This window comes from Scyliorhinus canicula, chromosome 7, assembly GCF_902713615.1.
Source record: "Scyliorhinus canicula chromosome 7, sScyCan1.1, whole genome shotgun sequence".
Taxonomy (NCBI): domain Eukaryota; kingdom Metazoa; phylum Chordata; class Chondrichthyes; order Carcharhiniformes; family Scyliorhinidae; genus Scyliorhinus; species Scyliorhinus canicula.
Window position 1 is genome coordinate 44,607,244 of NC_052152.1, and position 26,979 is coordinate 44,634,222.

At 45.0% G+C, this 26,979-nt stretch overlaps 1 protein-coding gene across 1 annotated transcript in view; it reads right to left on the minus strand.

Moving 5' to 3' along the window:
- The window catches only part of cd247 (CD247 molecule), a 166,579-nt gene that overhangs the window by 90,881 nt on the left and 48,719 nt on the right, over window positions 1-26,979 (minus strand). The gene's annotated exons all lie outside the window — the stretch shown is intronic.

Consider the following 26,979-nt stretch of genomic DNA (forward strand, 5'->3'; position numbering starts at 1 on the left):
CTTTCGCCCCTAACTTATGTCTCTTCGTTATTTTATAAAGGCACAATTAATTTGCTTTGCTAACCTATACAGCAACAGACGTACAAATCATTTTAAACATTGAATAGACTCCAGAGAAGACAGAGTGCGTGTAGCTTAACATAATTCTGTCAAATTCTCATCATTGGATTTGAAAAATGTTCAAGCAAGTATTTGATAGCGTATTCATTAAGTGAAAAGTCCATGTTAAAATAATCTTGGTGATTGTGCTATCTGCTAAGAGCACATATGTTGACTTATTTAATGTGGATTGCAGACCAAGCAGGCCAGCAGCACGGTTCGATTCCCGTACCAGCCTCCCCGGACAGGCGCCGGAATGTGGCGACTAGGGTCTTTTCACAGTAACTTCATTGAAGCCTACTCGTGACAATAAGCGATTTTCATTTCATTTTTCATTTCATTTCATTTCATTTTCGGATTGAAGATATGATTATTACAAAACTTAATGTGAGTTATTTATATATGGTTTGGTTAAATAAATAACAAATGAGTAGATTTTGTTACAAAATGTGCAAATACCGTGGTTTGAATGTATACAGACTTGCAATTATGGAAACAACTTCTGTTAATAATTTGAGTCAAACAAACTGGCATGGGTTCTGAGTACAATAAATGAGAGGCGTTAGCTATCAAGATTATTTTGTTAACAGGAAGAAACTGTTACAAAAATCATAAATTGTGCTACCCATCACATACAGCGGTTTATGCATTTTAGTGATATCACTGAGTTTGGATACATAGAGTAGATATTAAAATGTAGATAATGGAAAAGTAACAATTTTGCTATACTTCATTTTCCATTGCAAAAAGCAAACTGTATATCAAAGATAACCAACAGATTTATTTTACATTTATAAAAGAACTCTCAAGGTGATGTGTTTAGTATGTCTGAGTGTATTATTACTTCTAAGGGTTACAAGCAAGCATGCAATATATCCCTTTTAGGAACATTTTATAGTGACTCTCTTTTGATGAAATTTGCTATTATCATGTTAGCAGATTGCAAACTTTAAAGAACGCTCGATTTAAATCGTGTTAGAAAAATAACATTTTGAAATTCTTTTTTAGCTTCTTAAACCCTAACTTCTTTTCTTTCAGTCAACATGTAAAACAATATTTTTGTATATTTTCACAATGAATAAAGCAAGATAAAAATAGAAAAGTGTACAGAAACAATTAATTATACACAGCAATGCTGGCAATTAATTTAGAACATAATCTGATCTCGCGGCAACAATGCAAAATCAATCTTCAAAGTTAGTTGATGTCATTATGAAGCTGTTAAATGTTTCTGAGTTACTTTTGTAAATGTACATATGCCAATCACTAGAAAATAAATGGATCAAAATGTTAGTTTATTATAAAATATATACAACGCATGTATCAAACTGACATACTTCTTAAAATTAGTTCAAATTGTTTATTTGTATTGTTTCTAATGCTTCTCATTATAAACACATTTACACTTTCGGGCAAACAACTCTCATTGACCAATCATTGACAATCTTATTTCGCACTTCAAGGTGCTGCCAAACTGTCCATCTGACTTTTATGGTCAGATAAACTCACACGGCATTACCGGTCATTTAGTACTTTCCACTTATTGTATGTAGTATTTTAGGTTAAAATCCTATGCAATGCAAGTGGGATCCTGTTCTAATTTTGTTTGAAATATCAAAGATACATCAAATAAAAATGAAATGTGGAAAACGGTCGAAATTTGGCTTTCCGATAATGGGCCACTACTCTTTTCTCATTTGATTCAGGTGCAACATTCTGTGGTTTTATTTCAAAGCTTTAAAACATTAACTGCATTGTTCCTCTAGATGCCAGTTTTTGTGTTATTGTTCAACTTCACTGTGACTCTTTCTGAAAATTTCTAATGGGTCTATTTAGACTTACAAAACAAACATTTTGAATTTAGGACATCAATATTCTGTATTCGATCACTTAAATAGATTAAGCTTATTATTTGATTAAGGATAAGTACATGTAAACCTATCTGGTTATAGCAATATTGTAAGAGCACCAAGTTAGATGAGCTGTAACAAACATATACATTTGATTCAGAAATAGTGAATGAACACTGAACTCAAAATATTTAATTGGGGATTTTAAAAAATTAAGGCGGACAAATAGTTTTAACCATTTAGGAAATTGGCAGCAATTTTGTACCAGCGTCTAAAATATAACCAATGTAAACTACATCATGGTTTAAGAATATTATAACTGAGAAATGTTATTTGGCCCATCAGGATTTCTCAAATACATAATACGGTCAGACATAGACATTGATAGAAAATTCTACCTGCAGGTGTGTGACAGCAAAGAAGCGTGGTTGGAAAAGTGGGTCATCTAGTACTCAACTTAAACACGACAGAACAAACACTATATCGATCTTATTGTTAAATCTGATCTCTTCTTTCATATTTTGTACATCAATAGTATTTTGAATCATATTAATCACATTCTTATTTTTGGTTGTATGAAGATTAGGTTGAGCTTCTGTGATTTATGGGGAGTAAGTTAAGACTGATTGACATTTTGCGTTCAGGCCATTTAACCACCTGTCGTACGAATGTGATGGCATCAAAAGCACATAAGAAACTTTGTTAAATCCTACACAATTACCAATTTATGTGAATAAAATCATTAATTTGTTAAAATGATTAGGCTTTTTTCAACTATCTGTTAACTTTCTGATTTCTTCCTCTAGTTTGTGGAGGTTTCTAGCATGTTCGAAGAGGTTCTCTTGATCTAATTATACATAAGTTTTTATTTTATTTTAATCTGACAGAAATGGAACTATTAAGACCCAGTGAGATCATTTAAGTTGGGGTATAAGACTAAAACGAATTGGCAAAGCAAAACAACTAGCCAAAATTTTAGCTCAGTTGGCTGCACGGCTGGGTTGTGATGCAAAGCAACATCAACAACCCGGGTTCAATTCCCATACGGGCTGAGGTTATCTCAACCTTGGCCCTCGTGTGAGGTATGGTGACCCTCACGTTAGATCACCACCAGTCAGACTTCTCTAAGCAGACAGCAGAAAAATTAGATGAGGACTTTTATTATTTGCAAAGAAATTTAATGACTGACAAAATCCTTTAGGATTCGACACTTTGCCACAGTTGTAATATGAAATAGCGCTTCTATCAGATAAGTATATTTGCAACAAACAGTTTTTTAAAGAAAAGTAGTTATTTAAAAAGCTTTTAACATTTATACATCTGCCCTTGATGTGACATTAACAACACCTTTTGGTAAACATTAAAATCTTGTAGCAATGTTTTAACAACACAGATTGGTTAAAAAAAAGCTTGGTGCAGACAGCTGCTTACTTGGCATATAGGGTATGATCAAGAATGATCTTAATGCAGATGATGCATTAAGATACAGATTATCAAAATGCAGATGGGCAGCACAGTAGCACAAGTGAATAGCATGGTGGCTTCACAGCGCCAGGGTCCCAGGTTTGATTCCCCGCTGGGTCACTGTCTGTGCGGAGTCTGCACGTTCTACCCGTGTCTGCGTGGGTTTCCTCCGGTTTCCTTCCACAGTCCAAAAACGTGTAGGTTAGGGGGATTGGCCATGATAAATTGCCTTTAGTGACCAAAAAGGTTAGGAGGGGCTATTGGGTTACGGGGATAGGGTGGAAGTGAGGGCTTAAGTGGGTCGATGCAAACCCGATGGGCCGAATGGCCTCCTTCTGCACTGTATGTTCTATGCATGTTTTTTATGTTCTGTAAATTGATATAATTACCGAAACTTAATGTGCTGTCACATTAGGAAATCCGTGGGGTGGGGGAAGGGGGAGGGATGAAGGCAGTAGGGGACTTCAAGTGGAAATATTCTTCACTGACTTCATACCATTATGTTACCATATAATCATACACGAATCACAGATGAAATCAAAACAGTTCTCCCACATACACTGTAGTGGTCTTCCCTAAATGACACCCATACAAAGATATGTAAAAAAGGTTTCCCAATATAGCGAGATGACTATTTTACCATCCAGATTCTCACAATTATTTGCATATTTAAATTTATTAGAATCTTTCTGTTTCCCAAGGTGGCTGTATTAGGCTCGGTGGAAACAGATAGAAAAGTAAAGAAATAGGATTGCAGTTATACTACAGACACTGGCCTCCACTCTGCTTCCCTGGCAGCTAAATTTAGATTTTGAGCATCTGATAACATTACCTCCCCAATTACGTAGAATCAACAGCACAGAAATAGTTCATTTGGCCCAACAGGTCAACGCTAGTATTCATCCTCCACAGCATACTTATTTTACCCATCAACATTTTATCAACAAATGGCATTAAAAACAAATTCAAAGTAAGTTTATGAAGTTCCAGGGGTCTCACTGATTGCCTGAGCAGATGTAAAATGTGTCTTTGCACAGGCTTGAAGTTGTCATCGCTCAGTACATGATCCAAGACTACCTCATAAATGTAGACCCACAGCTTCCTTGACTGCACTTGGGAGTCAGATCCAAGTTAGGCAATCACTTTTGTGTAGATGCACATCTGAACCACTTCGAACTGGCATGCAAGTGGTAATCTAAAAACAGCTTAGACTGACCAACTGATGCACAGAGTGGTTTTCAGTATGCATCTGATCAACAGCTGTGAAAGTTGGTATTTACACCTTGGGAGCAGTGCTACTCTTAATAAAGGCATGAAAACAAACACTGGGCATGTAAAAGAAAAACACGCACAGATCTAAATGGAGAACTGAGGAGAACAATGCTACTGCTTGTGCATTCATAACATTCAAGTTTATTGCTGAGGGCACAGCTTTGGATACAGGCTCTGGATACAGGCTCAAACAGAGGCGTACTGTCTCTGAGACTAGGTTTAGCGAAATCTGCAGAGTGTAATCAATACGGTGAGTCTCGCCCACCGGCTGCACTGTGCACTATGCATTGTACAAATAAAAGATCAGTTATTTTTTCTAATTAAATTCTTTCAGCTCCAAAGTCTAATTTAAAATAAAACATTGTTTTCTATCACATAATCATTTGACCATGCGTCTATAAAATAATTACATTAATAGCAAGGCAATGAACTAGGACATAATTTCTGCCAGAAGCTTAAAATGTTCCCAAACTTCCCTAGTCCAAAACATGGGTTTACTGTGTTCCTTCAATAATGTAATATAGAATTTATTTTTCCTGGAACTGCTTAAGGGGAAACAATAAATGAAACCAGAGATAATGTACGTCAGTTAAACTTTAATACGGCTGACTCTAACCAATTGAACTCTGAATGAATGACATTTTACATCTATATCTAAATTTCGATTCCAAAAATGTTTCATTCTAGTTTTTGGAATGAAATTGAATGGAAGCTCAATTGCATTTATTGTTGTTACCAAACATTTCTTCAATATGTTTGCTTTGTAATCTATAATAACAAATAGCATTGCTGATTTCCACCATCTGTTTAATTGTTGAAATACTTTTCCTTTAACTTCTGTAAAATTGGCTCTTTAAAAATGGGCGGGATTCTCCCAACGGGAGTCTAAGTGCCGACGCCGGAGTAAAAACCGGAGTGTTTCACTCCGGCGTCGGCGCCCGTACCCAGACCCCTATTCTCCCCCCTCCGTGGAGCTAGCAGGGGTGTTGCGGGATTTACGGCGGCGGGGCCTCGGTGCGGCGCCTTGGGTCCCGCGCATGCGCAGTTGGGCCGGCGCCAACTAGTGCTTGCGCGGTGGCCATCCTCCCCCAGCCCGCCCCACACAAACATGGCGGATGGATCTAGGCTTGCCGGTGGAAGAAAGGAGGCCTGCCGACAGAGAGAGGCCCGCTTGCCGATCGGTTGGCCCCGATCGCGTCCCAGTCCACTCCAGAGCCCCCCTCCCCCAGAAACGGAGCCCCCCCACAGGCCGCCCCCCCCCCCCCCCAAGCCTGATGAGTACCCGCCGGCAGTGACCAGGTGTGGATGGCGCTGGCAGGACTGGGCCGTTTACGCGCGGCTGCTCAGCCCATCCGGGCCAGAGAATCTCGCTTGCCGTTTGCGGCGATTCTCCGAGCGGCCTGGCGTGATTCACGCGGCGCTGGTTTCGGGGGGGTGGGAGAATCGCGTGCGGGGGTCGGGGTGGTGTGGCGCAATTCACGTGGCGTCCCTGCGATTCTCCCACCCGGCATGGGGCGGGGAAAGAATACCGCCCAATATTATTTCTTCTTTTTGCTGTCATTTCAAAGCACAAGCTCTTTGAACATTTAATTTGCTAAAACAATACAAAAGGAATAAGCAACATCTGGCACAATGATTCTTTTAAATGTCGCCACCAGATGCAAATCTTTAATAAGTTAATACTTACTGAAAATGAAATTGTCATGTTGTGAAAAATAATTAAATAGCTACAGGCATAATAAAATATATTGGCTTTTGACGAAGATTAGGTGTTTGTGTGATATCCACAGTCAATTGGAGGTAAGATACGGTACTGAAGAATAAGTGGAAATAGTTTGAGTGGTAAGTGACACTATAAATTCAAAAGCTGGTTATAAATTCTTCTTCAGTCAGTGGTGACTTGCACTTAAGATGTTGAATGTGTTTAATTTGGTTCAATCAGGGCTCTTTTATTAGATCAAATCTACAGCTTTCAACAAACCTCCATAAGTCCATTTTACAATTTATTTGAACAGTACGTCCCTAAATCTAATTCATACATACTCTTCAACAAAAATTAACAACGATAAAATTTAAATATTTTCTTGATTCAGGAAATAATTCAGTGCTTTTGTACAATTGGTCAATTCCAATTTATAATACTGCGCTATTCATGGTTTTATCTTAATAGAAAACAAGTATTTCAAAAGCTTCAAAGGTCAGTCAATTATAAATAGTTGCTACTTACAATCAAAAATACTAACTACGACATATCCTTTACCAGATTACGTAACTATAATGAGTCTATACCCACAATGAACCTAACCAAAACAATTAACTCAAAAGTAGATTATGGTCAAGTTCACAAGCAGAAATACTGTACAGCAATATCTCACTTCTGCCAATCACATTTTCTAATGAGAACATTTATCAGATGCTTTTTGCTATTTTTCAGACCAAGTGAATTGATCTTTTCACTGAAGCCTCACAACAACATAAATCTAATTATAATTTGCACTGATAATTTGTATTTTAAAAGTGTCAGGTATCATGAGCAATATCATTTGGCAATGATTTATAAATAGAACTGAAATGTTTTGTTTATTTGAATTCCCAAAATATCAAATCTGTGGCTGACTACTGATCCATTAAAATACCTTTATTGAGGAAAGCAATATTTCTGAATATGGGTGTCACAAAGTTTGGGTAAAATAAAGCTTAAATAATTGGATAATAGTGAATTGATAAGAGTGCAGCTGCCTGGAGGGTATTGATATGTGAATTAGCTTAACAGCAGGGTAAACAGATATTTACTTCAGTGAAGTGGAGAACAATAGAGTATGGAATTGCAAGTGTTAAAACTACAGAAGATTGAGTTCAGAGTGGAGACGTAAGAATGCATGTCACGCTTACATGTTAAAAGCATGAATTCTAAGGCAAGTTGCTCAGATAGAATAAGATCAAAAGGAAAGAACAATATATGAGTAGCAGGGTTAGCTCTGTACAGCAGTGAAAGCAGCTGATGAGCAGGCCCAACTGGAAACTGCAAAGCTGCTTTTTGAAAACTTCAGAAGTCTACTCTGAATTAGAAGAAACACTTCCCAAAATTAAAGATACAACTCGAGTGCGGTAACAATTTTCTGGGTTTAGCTCAGAGAGTTAAACTGCATGGGATGTTGTTTTGGGAAAAGTGATGTAGTTTATCTCTGCTAGTAATGTCGAGGTTGTGTCTTCTGTTATTTGGAAATAAACTTAAATGGCGTTTATAAGCATTATAAAGATATTGCCCACGACAAAAAGGCAGCGCTGGTGGTGGGTGCAAATCCTGTAATGGCTGCTAAATCTCGACAAAGGGACAAAACGGAATTTGCGCTGGTGAGAGCTTGGTTTGCGTTCTTCCCTGGCCCCTGCCGGTGACGTGATCACCTAATTTCCATACATTTTAATAAATGAACATGTACTTACCATTCTTGACTCCATAATGTTCACCCATGCCTTATAGCAGCGTGATCACAAACAAAAAACAGCTGTGATGACCATGCCGGGGGCAAAGAGTTAAGTATAGCCCCAGGTGGTGAGGGACATGGCCGGCCAGTGCCCCGGCACGTCCCCCTGGCACTGCCAGGTTGGCACTGCCAGGATGCATTCACTGGGGGTCCCCGTTTGTGGGGGGGGGGGTGGATTCCCCTTATAGGCGGTGGGGGGAGAGCAGAGTCTCGATGCTGTAAGAGTAGGTAAGGGGAGAGCATAGATGCCTGCGAGGGGGGGGGCTGTGATGTTGGTTTTGTGGTGGAGCTGTTGCCCCCATGTTGGCACTGTGGCGGTGGTGGTGGTGGTGGGGGTGGGAGATTGGGGCTGTGGGGGGCTGATGCTTGGGGTGGGGCGGCGGCTCCCAATTTCCTGTGGTGGGGACCACTTTTAACTAAGACGGTAATTGGGGTGTCCTTTACAAATGGTGCCCCGATCTCAGGGTTTTTGGCTTCTTTAGGCCTGGCCCCAACGGCTGATGGTGTGAATGGCAATGCAATAAATATTGTGACAACCCAATTAAAACCAATGAAAGTTTGGAATCAAAATAAATTCTATCCTTTTTAAACATCGCTCTGTTTTCATGTTTTTCCTTCATCAAAAATGTCTGTTTCACTGAGTTGGTGCTGAAATACTCCCAGAGCCATGAGTTAAAGACTGCAATCCTATTGTGTATGTTGATTTCCTCTGTTATATCCCGAATTTACACCCACCAATAATAAACAACAATCAGCAACAGATATGTCAATCCCCATAACAATAACAACGATCCCATCCTCCCACCAACCCCGAAACATGAGCCGCATGTTTCCACAAACAAATGACCAAAAAGGAATCAGGGATTACCCATAGTCATCCTTAATATACGCAGCCCCCCTCTCCCCAAACCCCCCCAACTAATGTTCGATGCTATCCAGTTCTTGAAAGTGCATAATAAATAATGCCCATGACTTGTAGAACCCCTCCGAGCTTCCCCTCAGTTCGAACTTAACCTTCTCAAGGGTCAAGTATTCCAACAAGTCCCCCCACCACGCCAGGGGACAGGGTGGAGAGGCTGCTCTCCATCCCAGCAGGATCCGCCTTCGGGCGATCAACGAGGCGAAGGCTATGATATCTGCCTCCGCACCTGTTTCCAACCCTGGCTGGTCCGACACCCCGAATATGGCCTCCCAGGGACCCGGGTCTAGTTTCACGTGCACCACCTTGGAAATTACCCTAAAAACCTCCTTCCAGCACTCCTCTAGCTTTGGACAGGACCAAAACATATGAACATGATTAGCGCCCCCCCGCAACGCTCACACACATCTTCTCCTCCTTCAAAGAATCGGCTCATTCCCTTGTGAGGTGCGCTCTATACACCACCTTCAGCTGTATCAGCCCCAACCTCGCACACGAGGTGGAGGGATTCATTCTCCGGAGCACCTCACACCAGAACCCGTCCTCCATATCCTCTCCCAACTCTTCCTCCCACTTTTCTTTGATCCCTTCCAGTGGTGTCTTATCCTCTTCCAAAATAGCTCCGTACAATTTCCTCTGTTATATTAAAAGCACTGTCTCCATATGTTACTATAGAGATATTGCTTCGATCCTTCACAATAGAAGTATTGATATGAAATGTTATATTGCAGATATTGGTTTGATGTTGCTGAGTTACTGATCTCATTTTAGTTAGAGGTACCAGTACAATGTCTCATTACATGTACTGCCCTGATATATTATTATTACACGTAGTGTTTCTATGGGCTGAATTTAACAGCCTCGCTGAGCTTGAATTGATGTTGAGATGAGGCCTTTGAGTCTCGCGAGGGGCCTCGAAACGCCTCGCAAGACTTAACGAAATCTCACGAGACGTCACAATCTGGATCTCACCCTTGCTGGGCATGATCCAGAGCTGCCTATTTTAATGACTCATTTAAATATGTGTTTGTGGTGTCCAGGATCTAATGGCCGCAGCCAGGGATCTTGTCAGGATGCTGGTTAGTACTGGTTTCCACAAATGCGGACCAGTCGTGATAGCACCTGGGGGGTGGTTCTCCCATTACAGACTCCCAGGTGGTCGCGGACAGGGCAGGGTGGCACCCTGGCACTTGGGCACCTTGGCAGTGCCACCCTGGTAGTGCCAGGTTGAGGGGGTGAGGCTGTGTTCCTGAGGGCCTCCGTGAGGGTTGGGAGGAGGGGTAGGTTCAAAATGGGCGTGGCTAAAAAGGCAGGGGGGTGAGGAAGATTGTGACAGTCATCCAAAATGACACCTAGATCTGAGAGGAGCCTTTCCAGCTCACGAGCAGGAAATGGCTCTGAGTGCAGCCTCGGGAGAGAGAAACTCCCTGAGGCTAAAAGAAAGCAGCAGAATGCCATCAGTACTGCATCCATCGAGAAACAGCCAGTTAAATGCGCCCAAAACCGGACAAAGGGCGCAATTCTCCGGAAAGATTTCTAAGTGTGGTAGCGAGCAGGAATTGCCGCAGGCTTCCCGGCGCTTGGCCCAACGAGGCCAGCAACGCTATTCAATGATAATTGGTCCACTTAATGAGGCCTGGCAGGCATCACGCTGAAAATGGCGGCTCGCCAGCAGATTCACCGGGACCACGCTCGCCAGCCCCCCGCTAACAAGGTCAAGCAGCACTTCAGCTGCATTGCTCAGCCAAGTTAGGGGCAGCACGGTAGCATTGTTGATAGCACAACTGCTTCACAGCTCCAGGGTCCCAGGTTCGATTCCGGTTTGGGTCACTGTCTATGCGGAGTCTGCACATCCTCCCTGTGTGTGCGTGGGTTTCCTCCAGGTGTTTTGGTTTCCTCCCACAGTCCAAAGACGTGCAGATTAGGTGGATTGGCCATGATAAATTGCCCTTAGTGTCCAAAATTGCCCTTAGTGTTGGGTGGGGTTACTGGGTTATGGGGATAGGGTGGAGGTGTTGACCGTGGGTTGGGTGCTCTTTCCAAGAGCCGGTGCAGACTCGATGGGCCGAATGGCCTCCTTCTGCACTGTAAATTCTATGAAATTTAAAAAAATGAAATTATAAGCCCAGGCAGCTCGCAGCAATGGCACCGAGGAGAACTGCCCCAAGGTTCGGGGACATTGACCTGGGGAGGCTTAGATGCTGTGGAGGCCAGGAGGGATGTCCTCTTCCCCGGGGGGGGGAGGGGGGGGGGTACCGGAGGGTGAGCCACAAGGGAGCCATGCTGCCTGGGATAGGGTGGCGGCACCCCGAGTGTGACTGGACTGGCCCCCAGTGCCGGGTCGCACGAGTGCGTAGACACCAACATGACCCCCCCCCACCACCCCCACAAGGGAGCAGCACCCCCCAACAGCCCCCCCCCCAGGTGACCCGCTGCCATTCCTCCACCATCAAACTTCCCCAGCCCTGCCTTAAACCCCCCTTCCCACCACTGAGAACGATGCGCATGTCCAACAATGCCCTCTCTCTGTCTCCTCAGGAAAAGCACTTCCACAAGCGTCGGGAGAGGGCCCAGACTGACGGTGGGATGGCAGACATCAGAATCTCGCCTCCTTCGAGGAGTGCGCCTGGCGGTGACTGGTGTGGCCAAGGACAGGGCGGTCAACAACGCTCAGGCTGGTGGATGCCGCAGAAGTGAGGATCCGCCAGACTCCACCCAGAGGACCTGTCAAACGTGAGTACTGATTTCAGGATGACTGACACATCCCTCCCACTGACCACATGTCCATTCTCCCGCAGGTACTCCAGCCGATGGAACCGGAACATCCCAGGCGGCACACTCTCCAGACTCCAAGGAAAAGACTTCAGGTGGCAGCTCCGAAGATGCAACTGTAGTCACGGCACAGCTGTCATCCTCACCGCCCACCAGCGCAGATACACACATCTCGATGAAATACTGGTGATCAGGCATCTGGGACACAATCTGGTGAGCACCACACTACTGCTGATGTACATCAGGTGGAGGCAGGAACCCCCCAGGGTGAGACAGCAGTAGGAGGGCTGCTGGATTCCACGACCCAGTTGGGTCCCAGCCTGATGCTGAGCCTCTGGAAGTAGGTTACACGGAGCTGATGGAGATGATAGGGAGCAGCCGGAATGTTCAGAGGTAGATGCCAGTGTCGCTCCGGCAGATCCATAGCCGCTTGGAGGAGTCCTGGAGGCTATGGGCGCAGGAGAAGGCGCCGGCAATGTGTGGCACTGAGGCCAACACTGCTAGGGTGGCGACTGCAGTGGAGAGCCTGATGCACGACGTCGGCACCATTAGTGGAGGTGTCCAAGACATTGCACAGTCAGCGACGGCCATGGTTGAGGATCTTGGCTTGCTGGAGGATGTCACCCAATACCAGGCTGACCTTGATGAGGCTCTCAGATAGGCATAACTGAGGCACTGCAGAGCATGTCCTAGTCATTGAGGAGCATAGCATCGACATTGGGAACCACCAGGGCTGGCATAGCCACATGATGCAGGGGAAGCTGGGGCTCAAACCAGCTGCCCTTCTGTCCCAACGTGAACCCCAGGGCCTTATAGGCACCGATCGGGAGCAGGGGTGTGCTGAGTGCCAACCCGGACCCGTCCCATGGAGTGGCGATGGTGGACGCCAGCTCCCAGAGTTCCACCCCTCTGATGGGAGTAGGGTGTTGTACAGCACATTAAGCTCTTTGGCGCAACCATTATGATGCCTCTGTCATTGTCTTCCGCAATATGGGCTGAGCCCTGGAACCTTTGCCCATCTCTCCACGCATCCCCCCCCCCCCCCCCCCCCCCCCCGTGGCACTCACCCACCCGCCAGCTGTGGGCATGTCCCCAGAGCTGTGTCGCATCCCCTGGGTGCTTGGGTGTGTGGTATTGCCTCCCGCAGTGTTAAGGCACAGTGTCCAAGCATGAAGGTTTGATTGGGGTGCTTGGCAATAACTCCCACATGCTACATGGCCCACCCATTCAGGGAAATCCACTTGGGTTGTGTGACGTGCTCACGTAACAACGATTGCTAATTCCAATAGCCTTCAGCCGCACAGCCAGAGGCCTCAGCAGTCGATGGGGGTACGGGTGATCGGTGGGGAGATGACAGGGACAGGTGTTGCCCCAGGAACGGGGAAACATGATCGAGGGTTGGTATAGTGGTGCTGCGAGAGGTTGCCCCTGTTTCCCCCCCCCCTCCAGCGACTCCCTACCCCCCCATGGCGGCGCTCCCCTGCAGAGGGTCCCCCACCCCCAGCCAAGGTTTCCCTACCTCCCACCGAGCACTAGGGTGGCAAACCCAGTACCCCCAGTCACTTTGCCTGTGATCAAAGATGGCTACTCATCTTCTCAGCTCCCCACTGAAGCCCTGCTGCCAGGTTCATGTTTTTAAAAGGAATACTAATTGGTGCTAATGTGAGCATTTGCTGGGGAGGCCAATGAATGACAGGAGGCCGTTGGATATGGGGCTCTCATTAATTGTATGCAAATGGCGCATAAGAGGTCATAATTGGCTTCTCGCCACGTTACGGCGAGATCCCGATTTCACCTATGTGAGCGGGCCGGTTGCATCACAAACTGTTTAGCATCCGGTGCGGATCTTGTTTTTGGCCTCTCCCGCTATTCACCAGCCTCGTTACACTTGAGCGAGAGCACAGTGAGGCCGTAGAATCGTGCCCCTAATTTTTTCCGGTTGACTCGCACGCTATATCTTACGATACTCCACATGTGTTATGTGAGAGTACCTTTAAGAAATAGGTGTTTTTATAGAATAACTGTAGTGGGTGTACCTTTAAGAAATGGGTGTTTATTACTGCAGTGACGTCAGAGTGTGGGTGGAGCTGAGCTCTGGCTCTGCTTTTTAGTTTCACTTTGAGAAAAGCTTGGGTGTGTCTGTGTTTTGTTTAGTTTTGTTTCAGTGTTGGAGCTTCAGTCAGCCAAAGAAGGTGTACTGCTGTTCTCTCTGCCATGTAAAGACTACCTCTTGATCATGTGGTGAATTCAGAGTGATAACTGTTCTCAGTAGTGAATTTAAACCTGATGTGTTTCTTTTAAAAGTTTTTTTTAATGTCTTATGGATGTTAAAAGGAAAGTTGAAGGATTACTTAGTGTTGTATTCTTTGGGGGTTGTATTTGAATTAATGGTTGCTAACATGTTTACTGTATGTTTTAAAAAGGTTAACTTGAGTTCATAGAATAAACATTGTTTTGCTTTAAAAAATACTTTTCCGTTTCTGCTGTACCACCCTGCAGAGTGGCCTGCTCCCCATACCACAATCTAGTAAAAGGTGTGGGTCAGGTGAACTCCATGATACACTTTGGGGTTCTCTAAACCCTGGCCCATAACACATGCATCACTTTTTATGGATCAGGCATAAACACCTGGCATACCATGGGGGAGCTGTGTGAATATATAAAACATAAACATATATCTCTGATCACTGCTGTCCATAGATGAGCAAAATTTACACTATAAGAAAAGAACCATCAGAGTAGTCGTATTTTATATTCGAAACCAAAAGGCTGAACAAAAGGCCACCTTTTTCTTGTTCAGTCCAACAGCAAACAGTGTGAAGCAAAGTTGTTAAACCAAAGATGGTCTCACGCCACTCGTTAATTAATGTCTACATAGAACACACATCTTAAACTGTAGTTGCACTACACAAACTCTGTACCAGTACAATACTAAAATCATCCCGAATTGACTTAAAACCCCTAGTAAGTCTGTCCCTTATTGGATTTATTTTGTTTGCAACCTATATATGAGCTACTTGAATTTTAGCAAGGTCTATCAGTTTTATTTTTACTGCAAAAATTCTTCATTGGCCCATATAAAATTAATGCGGCTAGAGTTGAAAAAGTACATTCATATGAAAAAGGAAAGCTAGAGCAGACGCCTGATTGAACCAGTGACCACATGTATTCCTGAGCTGAGTTGGAGTCAGTGTACATATGAGTTTTTCAGCCAGAAACCAACATGTAAATTCTAAGCTAAGAAGGGACCTCATTAATTCACCTCCTGAACATTTATTATTTTGAATAGCATGCACAAGTTTCTTACCTTCGCCTCTGGCCAGATTTGTGTCAAGGTGTGTTGAGAGAAAAACAAATGAAGTACCAGAAGTGAAGTAAAGGTAAAATATGAAGAGCAAACCATAATCTGCATATATTATGGAAGAATCACTGAATCACTACAGTAAAGATGGAGGCCCTTAGCCTATCGAGTCTGCAACAACCCTCTGAAAGAACACCCTGCCTCGGCCCACTCCTCCTCCCTATCCCCATAACTCAGTAACCCTTTGGACACTTAAGTGGATATTTAGCACGGCCAATCCACCTAACCTGCACATCTTTGGACTGTGGGAGGAAACCGGAGCACTTGGAGGAAATCGACACAGACATGGGGAGAACGTACAAACTCCACACAGACAGTCACCCAAGGTCGGAATTGAACCCGGGTCCCTGGCGCTGTGAGGCAGCAGTGCCAACCACTGTGTCACCGTGCCGCTGAAATACGTTTTTAAAATATTTGTAGTCAGCATATGTCTGCATAGTTTTGATGTGGAGCCATCAGGAACAGTCCTCCTCCTGATACCACATTCAGGTAATTATTTTAAAAAATGGATTTATCTGCACTTTGGTTCTGTGCCTGACAAATCTAACTGTAACATGCATGACTCATGCTTGCATTCACTTGAGACCCAATTTGGCAAAACCACCAGAAAAAGTCAATAGGCAATTTCGATAAGCAAAGAGCATAATGGCAGTTTTGGATAGATACCCTGAAGGATTACAGAGTGCTTTAACCAATATTGTTTGTGGCACACATCAGGTGCGGACTGAATATTTGCCATTTGGTCCAATACGGAATGGACTGCAAGTACATGGTGTGGTGTCACTGGAAGAAGAGTACTTTTCTCATAAGGTTCTCCCATTTCTTGATAGAGTTTCATCCTACCAAGATGGCCACAGGAAGTCAACCTGGAAGTCACATGGCAGACTGATGGAAAACCCCTATCAGGAATCAGTGCAATGAGGATTAGCTGTTTAGTCTTGCATGATTATAGCAGCAGAGCACTGAGCCCTGCTAGGGGAGAAGCCAACTTGGTGAATGCAAGTCAAGTGTCTTGGAGAGTGTAGGAATTACGGACCTTGAACTCTGTGAAATTCCTGATTTGGACTGAACTTTGGCCTGTATGAGAACCTGTAGTGGTAATCTGAATGTTGCTGTTTGTACTATGTTGAGTTTCCCCTGGAAAACAAGTTAGCTGCCCAGGTTTGGGTAGGGATATAATGTGTGTAACGTTAGGTTCAGAGAAGAGCTAGGTGTTTAATAAATGTTTAGTTTTTGGTATCTGGATAACTGTGTGAGCTATTGAACTGAGTGAATGACACCCTGCCTATGATGATCCTCTAGCCCCTTGCAACATCACAATAGTTGTTTCTCCTTTCCTGTAATCAATGACTTTGTTCTGTTAATTGTACCTCCTTGATTTACATAGAAACAGAGAAAGAGCAGGAGCAGGCTATTCAGCCCTTCGAGCCGGCTCTGCCATTCATTATGATCATGGCTGATCATTCAACTCCATAACCTGATCCACCCTTGTATCCCCTTCATTATATCTAACTGCTTCTTGAAAATGTACAGTGTTTTGGCCTCAACTGCTTTCTGTGGCAGCGAATTCCACTGACTCTCAATTCTCTGGGTGTAGAATCTTCTGCTCATCTCAGTCCTAAATGGTCAACCTGTGTCCTCAAGACACTCCCAACATCAGGAACATCCTTCTTGCCTCTACCCTATAGTCCTGTTATAATGTTACATGTTTCTATTGAGTTCACAGAAGTGGCTACACAGGAAGCGCAAGGACAAAATATATACACTGGTCCCAGAATGGACTGCTCACACCTGGGCCAGGGTTTTTATATTCAAGTTTGTTCCTCTGCAGCAAAGATCGTGTTCCACCAGACTCACAGGGAGCCTAATTTGCCTGGCCCTGTGTAGGAACATTCTTTGCCCACCCACCCCCACAGTCCAATAACATGTCCGACAAAGAGCCCTGACAGTGGCATCATGGAGTTCAGCTGTACAACAGTAGTAGACTCGCCAACTTTGAGGGCATTTAAGTGGTCACTGGATAGACATATGGATGAAAATGGAATTGTGTAGGTCAGATAGGCTTCAGATGGTTTCACAGGTCGGCGCAACATCGAGGGCCGAAGGGCCCGTACTGCGCTGTAATGTTCTATGTTCTATGTTCTAAATGGTAAGGCTGTCATTCCTTGCTATTAATAATGTGCAGATCAGACAGAAATGGCTGGTACAGCTAAAGGTGGAAATCTGGAAGTTTCTATCCAAATTATCTTGCTCCCCCAGATGTTGTTCTGCTGTAATATTTGCAGATTGTATCATTTAAAATTGCTGATTATTTATTTATACATTCTCGCTGTGAGGAACAATGATAAAAGGGCTTTCACAGTAACTTCATTGAAGCCTATTCGTGACAATAAGCGATTTTCATTTCATTTCATTTTCAAATGTAAGCATTGTTCAATCAGGAGTAACGGAGGGCTGAATTGTGCAAGGTGCAGGATTCCCTGACCCCACTCTGTAATAATATGTATATAGGTATGCCAGTGAAAGGTCAATTATTACATCTCAGTGTAAATCAAACACTAGAGGGCACCACCAGTTCCCAGTATAAATATCAGACCTCAGGGAATCTTGGGTAGTTAAGTGTTAGCAGAGAAAGAGAAGTATTGATCGCAGCTCAGGGAGTTATTTAGATTAGAGAAAAGTATCGCAAGTACATAATTAGTTAATATTAGATTATAGATTTTACTGTATTAATAGTTATAGCTCTATAGAGTGTGCAAACTCTATTTAATTTAATCATTATTCAATGAATTAGTTTTGTTTTAATCTACAGATTGTTGGTATCTTTATCATCAACTCATCAGACCATTCTGGATCACAAGGCAAAGAATAATGACATATTACCACAAAATGTAATATAACACACCCGATAGCTAAACGGTTGAGGGGTGGAGGGAGGAGAGGAGAGCAGAGCAGCAAAACGAATCAAGGGGAACACCAGTTTCCCCACAGTCAGATGGCCATGAATACACTTTGGGCAAGTGTTCTGCCTCTCAAGGGCAGGAAGTCCATTCTGAGGGCGGCCAGCCAATTGGTGGCCAGGAGCTCTCCAACACGGCGGAAAACAGATGTTGGATCAGTATGTATGTCTGAGGGCATGTGTTTGAGGGAGGGGGGGGGGGAGGGAAATCCAATGGCCCACAGGACCCGTTAAGGAGTTGGATCCCTGTGCCCGTCAACAACCTGTGCAGGGAAACCTGCCGATCTGGGTGCTTGGTGTAAGCCTCTCCCACTGCCGGTTAAATCCTAGTGGCAGCAGGATAAGGCCCTGAGAGGGCATTTATTGACACCCACCGCTGGCAAAATTGCATTGGGGGAAGGATACCCATTGGATTGAACAAGGCCCCCCCCCCCCCACCACCACCACCACCGCTGCTGAACAGACTCTCTGGACATAAAAAAATATATTTTATAAGTCTGAGGTCTCATTACTACAGAGAAACTATAGAAATGTTATACTTTTGATGAAAGGAAAGAAATAATACTTCTTTAAGTTATTATTCTGCTATATTATTCTACTATTTATGTTTCTTCTTTAACCCCATAATGTCCCAATCTTCCTGGGCAACGTTTTAAGTTCCCTGCTTTTTACTTGCTACATTGCCATCTGTTAAAACGATTCAATCTGATTGCCCGAATAGTTTTCCTGTTGTCTACCCTGTAGCTGAATGTGTGCAACTTCTCAACAACATCAGCGGCAGCCATTGTTCCCTCACCGCTGACTACAGAATCTGGGTTTGTGCTGCACATTCAATACATTCCAAATTGCTCTTATAACGTCGCAAACTAATTAAAATTAAATCCATTCATCTGTTTCCTCATTTACCTTTGAAGCCCAAAGCTGCACTTCTGCTTCAGACCTCACCCATCTGTGTACAACAACAACTTGTACCTGTATAGCACCTGTAACAATAATGACGCACTTCAAGGTGCTTCTCAGAGGCATTAGAATATAAAATTTGACATCCCAATTCTTCACCGAAGAAGGCATTCAGACAGATGACCAAAAGGTTAGTCAAAGCGGCAGCTTCAGAAACACATGCACACCATCCATAAGGCAGCTGTGTGTTATAACTAAAAATAATGGAACACTCCCATAATATTTTTAAATCTGTCTTTTCATTTCAGGGATGTGAGACAGGCTGAAGGAAGTAATCTTGACGCGGATTATATCTTTTGTTTCCTTTCCATTGGGTTTGTCAACAGAAATTTAAGGAGGATTTCAACACCAACACAGCAAATATAAAGTCAAACCCCTGTGTAACGCAGATAATTACTGCAAAATCTATTTGTTGAAGCAAAGTTTCCTTGGCTCTGCAAAACCTTGATAAGATGAAGTTCAGATAAACAGAACAATTTGGCAATGACCTCCCATGAGCCTGGTATTTATAAAGGCTACAGTTTTCTATTTATCCAGTAAAACATTTATTCAAGACCTTTGTGCTCGAGCATTTTTCAAACTACTTTGTGTTTTTTTTGTTCGCCGATTATTGTTTTGGGAGAAGGGAAATTTCATCAAAAACTCTCTTTTAGATTTGTTCCTTAAGACCTTAAGTCAATCCTTTGTCAGAGCTAACAGTCACTCAAGGCCGGAATTGAACCCGGGTCCCTGATGCTGTGAAGCAGCAATGCTAATCACAGCACCAAAATGAGTTATCTGGCTAACACATTAAGGAAAGCTGTAGACACAAAGGAGAGCTACAGATTGAGGAGCTGGAGGGTGAAGGTGATCAGTGGATAGATAGATGCAGGCACAAAGGACTGCCCTCCCTCTTTCCTCGCCTCAACCAAAATATCTGCAGTCAGCCTCCCCACTTGAAACCCAGCTGCCCCACAGTGACATTACGCAGTGAGTAGCCTTAATTGGTTTAGAGAGGTCCTCTGCCCCACTCTGGGAGGAATGTCTCCCTCCCCTCTCTCATTGGCTTGAAGATCTCCAGTCCAAACAGTGCCGATTCAAGTGATAGCCACTTCAGGCAGTCCCTGAATTTGATACGGCGTGGATCCCGGACTTCAGGTAAGTCCAAGGATTATGGACCAGCCTGAGTGACAGACCCCAGTAAGTGGAAGGATACTGGGTTTTAGAGACTGGAGCGGTTGGGGAGGTTTAAAGCAGGGTACAATCTTGAAGTGTGCAGTGGGGTGATGCTAATGGGCACATGGCATCCCAAAAGGAGGTAACCCCCCCACGCCCCTTCCTGCCCAACAGCAGTTGTGCAGTAAAAGCTGATGGACTGCCTGCCTTGCCTCCCCCCTCCTCTGTCAAACATAATTAAGTAGTAGATGAGGCCCTTAAGTGGCAAGATCCGTGGAGAAAGCAGACAATTACAGAGATTCTTGTGAGAAGAAGCAGACCACTCTCAGGGTAAGGTTTTTCTTCTGTTTGGTGTAGGGGTGATGTGACTGAACTAGTAACTCAGAATGCACTGGAGACACCATATAATTCTTACAGAAGGAGGCCATTTTGTCCATCAAGAATGCACCAACCCTCTGAAAGAGCACTCTACCTAGGCTCATGGCCTCACCCTGTTCCCATAACCCCACCTAACCTTTTAGGACACTAAGGGCAATTTATCATGGCCAATCCACCTAACCTGCACATCTTTGGACTGTGGGAGGAAACCAGAGCACCTGGAGGAAACCCACGGAGACCCTGAGAGAAAGTACAAACTGGAATTGAACCAGCCCTGGTGCTGTAAGACAGCAGTGCTAACCACTGTGCCACCGTGCTTCCATCAACGCAAATCCCACCACAGAAACTGAATGAATACATCTGGACTTGAAAGTTAGTCTCAGTAATGATGACCATGAAACTATGACTGATTGACATTAAAACCCATTTGGTTCAGCTTAAGGAAGGAAATCTGCCATCCTTAGCCAGTCTGGCCTCCGTATGACTCCAAACCTATAGAAACATGGTTGATTCTGTCCTGCAATCTGCTATGACCTTGCAAGCCATTCAGTTCATAGGCAATTAAGGATGGGCTACAAATTCCTGACTCTTTCACTGAAATCCACATCCCATGAAAGAATAAATAGAAAAGAAGTCAGAAGTTCTTGGGGGCACTGTGTGAGCTGGTTTAAAAAAAGAATAAAACCTGGAAGTTCCATGAATAGCTCGGAAACCATAAAGAGGTTTTCCCAGAAGCTGCCAGACAGTGAACTGGGGTCTTACTCAATGGTTGATTGAAAAGGCTCTCCGGAAAGCTATACCATCAGGGCTGCCTTGACCCAAGGGAGAGAAGGGTCACAGAGTGTGCCTTGCAAATGATAATTGTACCCGTGATGCTCAACCTATTATCAGACAAGACTCCTGACCCACCCTGCGTGAATAAACAACAGTGTGTTGTGGGATTGTGTAGTTACATAGTGCCACATTCTCAGGGGAGTGGTGCAAATGTTTGTGGTTGTCTACAACATATCTTTGCTATATCGACTATTTAAAATCAGGTTTGTTTTTCTTTGAATTAGAATACTCTTGTTAATTCATGTTCAATTTTTGTTGGTTCTGATCTGTGTTAAAGTAAAGGTTACAATGAGTGAAACCTGGTTGGTATTTTCTTCATTTGTGGGGGTCATTCAGTAAAATTGGTTTTTTCGGTTTATGGTTTCCCCACAGGCATCGAAAGCCCTGAGATTAATTTCCTGCTCTGCTTCATTCTTAAAAATATTTGCAGCATTACTGCAGCAAGTTATTGTAAGAATGACCCGCACCTTCCTCAGAGTGGCAATCAACATCAGATTGGCATTCTATGCCCAATTACTCACACTAAATATCTTCTGTGTCTGACACGCCTGACCTTCCGCTTTGGATCTGGTGAGATCCATGTTTTCCCAACAGTCCTTGAGGCCCAGCATCAAAGTCCAGCTCCATCAAAGTCAGGAAGGACCCCCGCTTCTTTTTTACAGCACTAGCTGCCGTAAACCAGGTAAGGTTTAAGGTCCATTGATATTGATAGGTCAGAGAGAAGGTAATGGATTGGATTTGGGGGCTATTTGAGGTCTGGGCGGGAGATTTGGACCTCAGGAGAGTGGGGAATGAGAGAGCGGGTGGAGGATTATAGGTGGTTAGGGGTAGGGTAGTATGGGTTGGGTGGGCCCTGGAATGGGGGTGGGGACTCTGGGTTTTGTTGGACCTTGGGAGTGGGAGGGGTGGTTAGTGGTGGGTTCTCTGGTTGAGAGGGAACAGGTAAGGTTGGACCTGGCTGGGCAGTTGTGTTAGGCTTATGGTGAGGAGGGAGGGGTTTGGGTCTCGGGTCTGTGTTGGGGGTGAGAATCAGGCCCACAGGATGGAAGGAGTCCCGTTGGGTGGGGGAATTTCCATGGGAACAGGGTGGTGGGAAAAATTGTGTGGTCGTCCCGTGGGATGTTGGAGGGTATCCGGTAAAGGGGGGGGGGGGGGTGGGGGGAGTCAGTGTGGGTCTGTGCAATAGTTATCCAGAAGTTAGAAAAGGTTTTAATTCTTCTCAGCTATTCTGGGTAACTATGGGTGTAACCCAACCAGAACCACTAGACGTATGCAATTTAAATTGCATCTTTGGATCATTCCCGGCACGGAATAATTACCCAGAGGAAGTTTTCACTTCTGGGCAACTGCCATGTAAACCCTCACCTGGTAAATTCAGAGAGAAATTCCCCAGCACATCTTTGGGGTACCCCGCAAATCCAATGCTGGGAGCTCAGAAGTTACAGCCCTAAGCATTTCAGTATCAGTCTAAATTCATATTACTGTGAATAAAAAGGAACATTATTGAGATGTATCCTGAGAAGAAACTGAGAGGGGGAAAGAGTTATTTTATGATCCCAGAAGTTTAACGCTAAGATTGAAAGTTGTGATTGATAAAATTTAGTTACATTCATGCTAATAGCCGTGGAAGTACACATTTAAAATCGCTCCTAGACAAACAACTAAGGTTAAAATATTATGACCTTGAAATGTTCGATGATATTAGATGTTTAAAAATGTTTTCATGAGAGGTGGGTATCGCCGGAAAGGCCAGCATTTATTGTTCACTCCTCACAGACCTTAAGATAACACTGCCACTAAACATCTGGCAGAATAATTTCAGATGAGTAATTTGATGAATCATAAATTAATTATCCTGTGGCCTATTTTCGGGAATTAGGCACCATTGTGTCCTTCACTATCATTTTTACCTCATACCTAAACGTTGTAGTTGCAGACTAGAATTGACAGGCCGTTGGGATTCTCCTTTCCCGTCGGCAGCGCACTCCCAGCCGTGGTTTTCCCGGTGCCATGGGGTGGCTTCAATGGGAAATCCCATTGACAAGTGGCGGGAAGAGAGAATACCACCTTCAGCAAATGGCGCGCCGCCGAGAAACACGGGCCTGAGGGATCGGAGAATCCTGCCAAAATGAAGCTATTTCATATAAAGAGGGAATGGTAGAAGGTGATAATGTTCCTGGACTTGAGGCCTGGACTACCACTTTGGAGACATGGGACACGATTTAACAGAAATGAAACAGAGTTCTGTGTCGGGTGCATTTAGCACCAAGAACAACCCGGCTATTAAACAGAACTCTGCTTCATTTCTGGGCCTCAGTCAGGAACTGCACTTAGTCCCATTTCCTGCTCCACTTGCTAGGGCAGGAAGTCTGTCTCTCGATCCCTCACCATGGCCTCCAGACGCCCTTACACCCCAACTCATCAATTAGTAGGTCATTGAGCCCCTTCACACCCTACCTCATAATGGCAGGGCACTCCATCTGGGAGGAGAGCCAACCAGAAGGCAGTGCCATGTGCCTCATGGCATCAGGGGTTTCCAGGGGCCCAAGATCAACTGTGAGGCCCTTCCAAGCACCGGTATGCCTGGTCCACGTTTGTGGAAACCAGTACTAAACATCGCCCGCTCAGCGTCTCGGAGACGAGGCCTTTCGATCCGGGTGCTGGGTGGCTCCGGCGTAGACATATACAAGTGAGGCTAACTGCTCACCTGAATATGCAAATCTGAATCCTGACCTCATTGGGCGGGACCAGATCGACAGATCGCGAGATCTCATTGGATCTTGGCAGGCGTGACGAGGCCGGTAAATCTTGCGAGGGGCACCTCGGGATTTATTGGCCCCGCCGCGTCTGGAGTGGGGGATGATGAGGCCGATAGATCGCGCCTGTGAGCTCAAATCCCATCATGGCAGTTCACAGAATTTGAATTAAATTCATTAATAAATCTAAAATTGAGAAGCTAGCATTTGTAATGGTGACCTTGAAACCACAGGATTGTTGCGAAAACCCGCCTAGTTCACTAATATCTTCTAGAGAAGGAAATCTGCTAACGTTGCCAAGTCAGACCTACATGTGGCACCAGAAATTAATGAGCAGCTCAGCTGCATCAAACCACGACCGAAAAGTGAAAAATTAAACCGGACAGATCACTCGGAACTGATCTAGACACTGGAAACGGTGGGGCCCTGGGACTCCTCAAGCCCACGAGATGTCATGGTAACAGGTCAGACATGGGTAAGGAAACCCCCTGCTGATAATCACCAGTTCAGTGCATTGGTTTCCCAGCAAACATTGTTCAGAATCAGTGAAACCAGTGCAAAGATCAAATAATTCTAAGTGCATATTGCATTCTGTGCAAGGTCAGTTCCTGCCACATTTTGCACGGGTCTTGAAATATCGTACTTGTGGATTGCCTACAAAACTGACCGCACCCACAGATGGAATTAAAACCATTCTGAGTCTCTAATAATTGTGGGTCTTTAAGGAAGCTCTTAAAATTAAACTTTCTTTGATGCATAGGCACCATTTTAAAGCTTTTGAATTCTTTGTAGTTTACTAAGAAACGATTTACTGGTCACCTATATAAATAGTAAATTCTTCATAAAGTATTATAAGTAATTTCCAGTTTTAAAAAATTGGTCGGTCACAAGCGGTGGACGAGACACTCTTACTTTCTGTGACAAGCTTCTTTTTCAGTGGTATTAATGAAACTGTACCAGGTTAGCACTCTTCAAATAATATCTTCAAAAACAACATTTTCTTAAAGCAAAATGACATTCCAAAACACTGCCCAATTGCACTGGAAGATTGTTAATTCAGTGCATGTGAATAAGTTTCAGCAGAAATTTGAGAAAATAAAAACACTTTTCTCAAAACAAGCACCATACAATTTGACCGTACAATCACCAATTCTGCCCAAAGTGGGGCGGAATTCGGAGAATCGCCCAAGGCAGGCGTCAATCCCGCCCCCGCCATGGCCCGAATTCTCCGCCACCCGGGAATCAGCGGGGGCGGGAATCGCGGCGCGCCGGTCGGCAGTCCCCCTGCGGCGATTCTCCGGCCCGCGATGGGCCAAAGTCCCGCCACTGACAGGCCTTTCCCGCCGGCGGGAATCAAAGCACGTCTGGTGTCAGCGGAATTGGCGGCGCGGGCGGGCGCCAGGGTCCTGGGCGGGGGCGATCTGGCCCCGGGGGTGCCCCTACGGTGGCCTGGCCCACGATCGGGGCCCACCGATCGGCGGGCGGGCCTGTGCCGTGGGGGCACTCTTTTTCAACCGCCCCACCATGGCCTTCACCATGGCGGGGGCGGAAGAGACCCCCTCCCCTGCGCATGCGCGGTATGACGTCAGCAGCCGCTGACGCACCGGCGCATATGCGGACTTCCGCCGGCCGGAGAAGGCCTTTCGGCCCCGGCTGGCGGGGTGCCAAAGGCTGTTCGCGCCGGCCAGCGGAGCAGGAGCCACTCCGGCGCAGGCCTAGTCATTCTCCGCACCTTTGGGTAGGCCCGACGCCGGAGTGGTTCACGCCATTCCGTCCTGCCGGGACCCCCCGCCCTGCCGGGTAGGGGAGAATCCCGGCCAGAGGCTGCGATTTTCTGGGCTGATTCACTGCGGCTGCAAATCTCATTATGGCGGCAACTCTCACAAGAGGGTCATAACAGGATTTGCGGCGGCTCAATCGCACTTTGAGATTGTTACTGCCGGTGACATGCTGAATTTGAGTTAATTTTAATATCCATAAATGGCCTAACACCATTGCTTCAGGGGTCGTTAGATCTTCCCCTCCTCTAACTGCATGATGCAAAATGGAAACCAGTCATGGGGGCCACTCTGGAGCGCGGAGGTGACTATAGGACCTATAGGTGGTGGGTTGGCACTGCCAGGGAGCTTTTCCAGGGGGGGACGGGTCTTCTTTGGAACCCTATTAGGGCGGGTCCCGTTATGTGGGGGAGGGCGATGGTGGAGGGGGGAGGTGTTGTGCCTGCATGGCGGTAAGGAGTGGGTGTTCTCCGAGAATGGGAGGGTGTTGCCCTGATGCGGGCTGTGATGGGGGGGGGGGGGGGGGGTTGAGTCACCCTAATGCCTGGGTATTGTGTGGAGAGTGACCTGCCCATTGAGTGGTGAGGGAAATGTTGTCCCTCTGTGTTGGAGGGTTGGGGGTGTTTCCCTGTCTGGTTGGGGTTCCCAATGTGTGTGGGGGGAGCCCTTTAACTGAACTTTGTGAATGCAGTACCCTTTAAAAATGGTGCCCTGCTCTCACTGTAGCCAGCCCTGCTGACCCTGAGACCCACTCCGCTTGAGTTATGGCATAAAACATGCCACCCCTGCTTTGATTTTGACAAAATGTCAGAAGATCGGGAGTGAAAACTTGGCTATGTTTTTGGGAGAAACACATCAGTCAGAACCTGACACTTTGCCATTATCTGGTAACATTCCACCCGGAATACTTATGACTGAATTTGAAAAGTTTTGTATT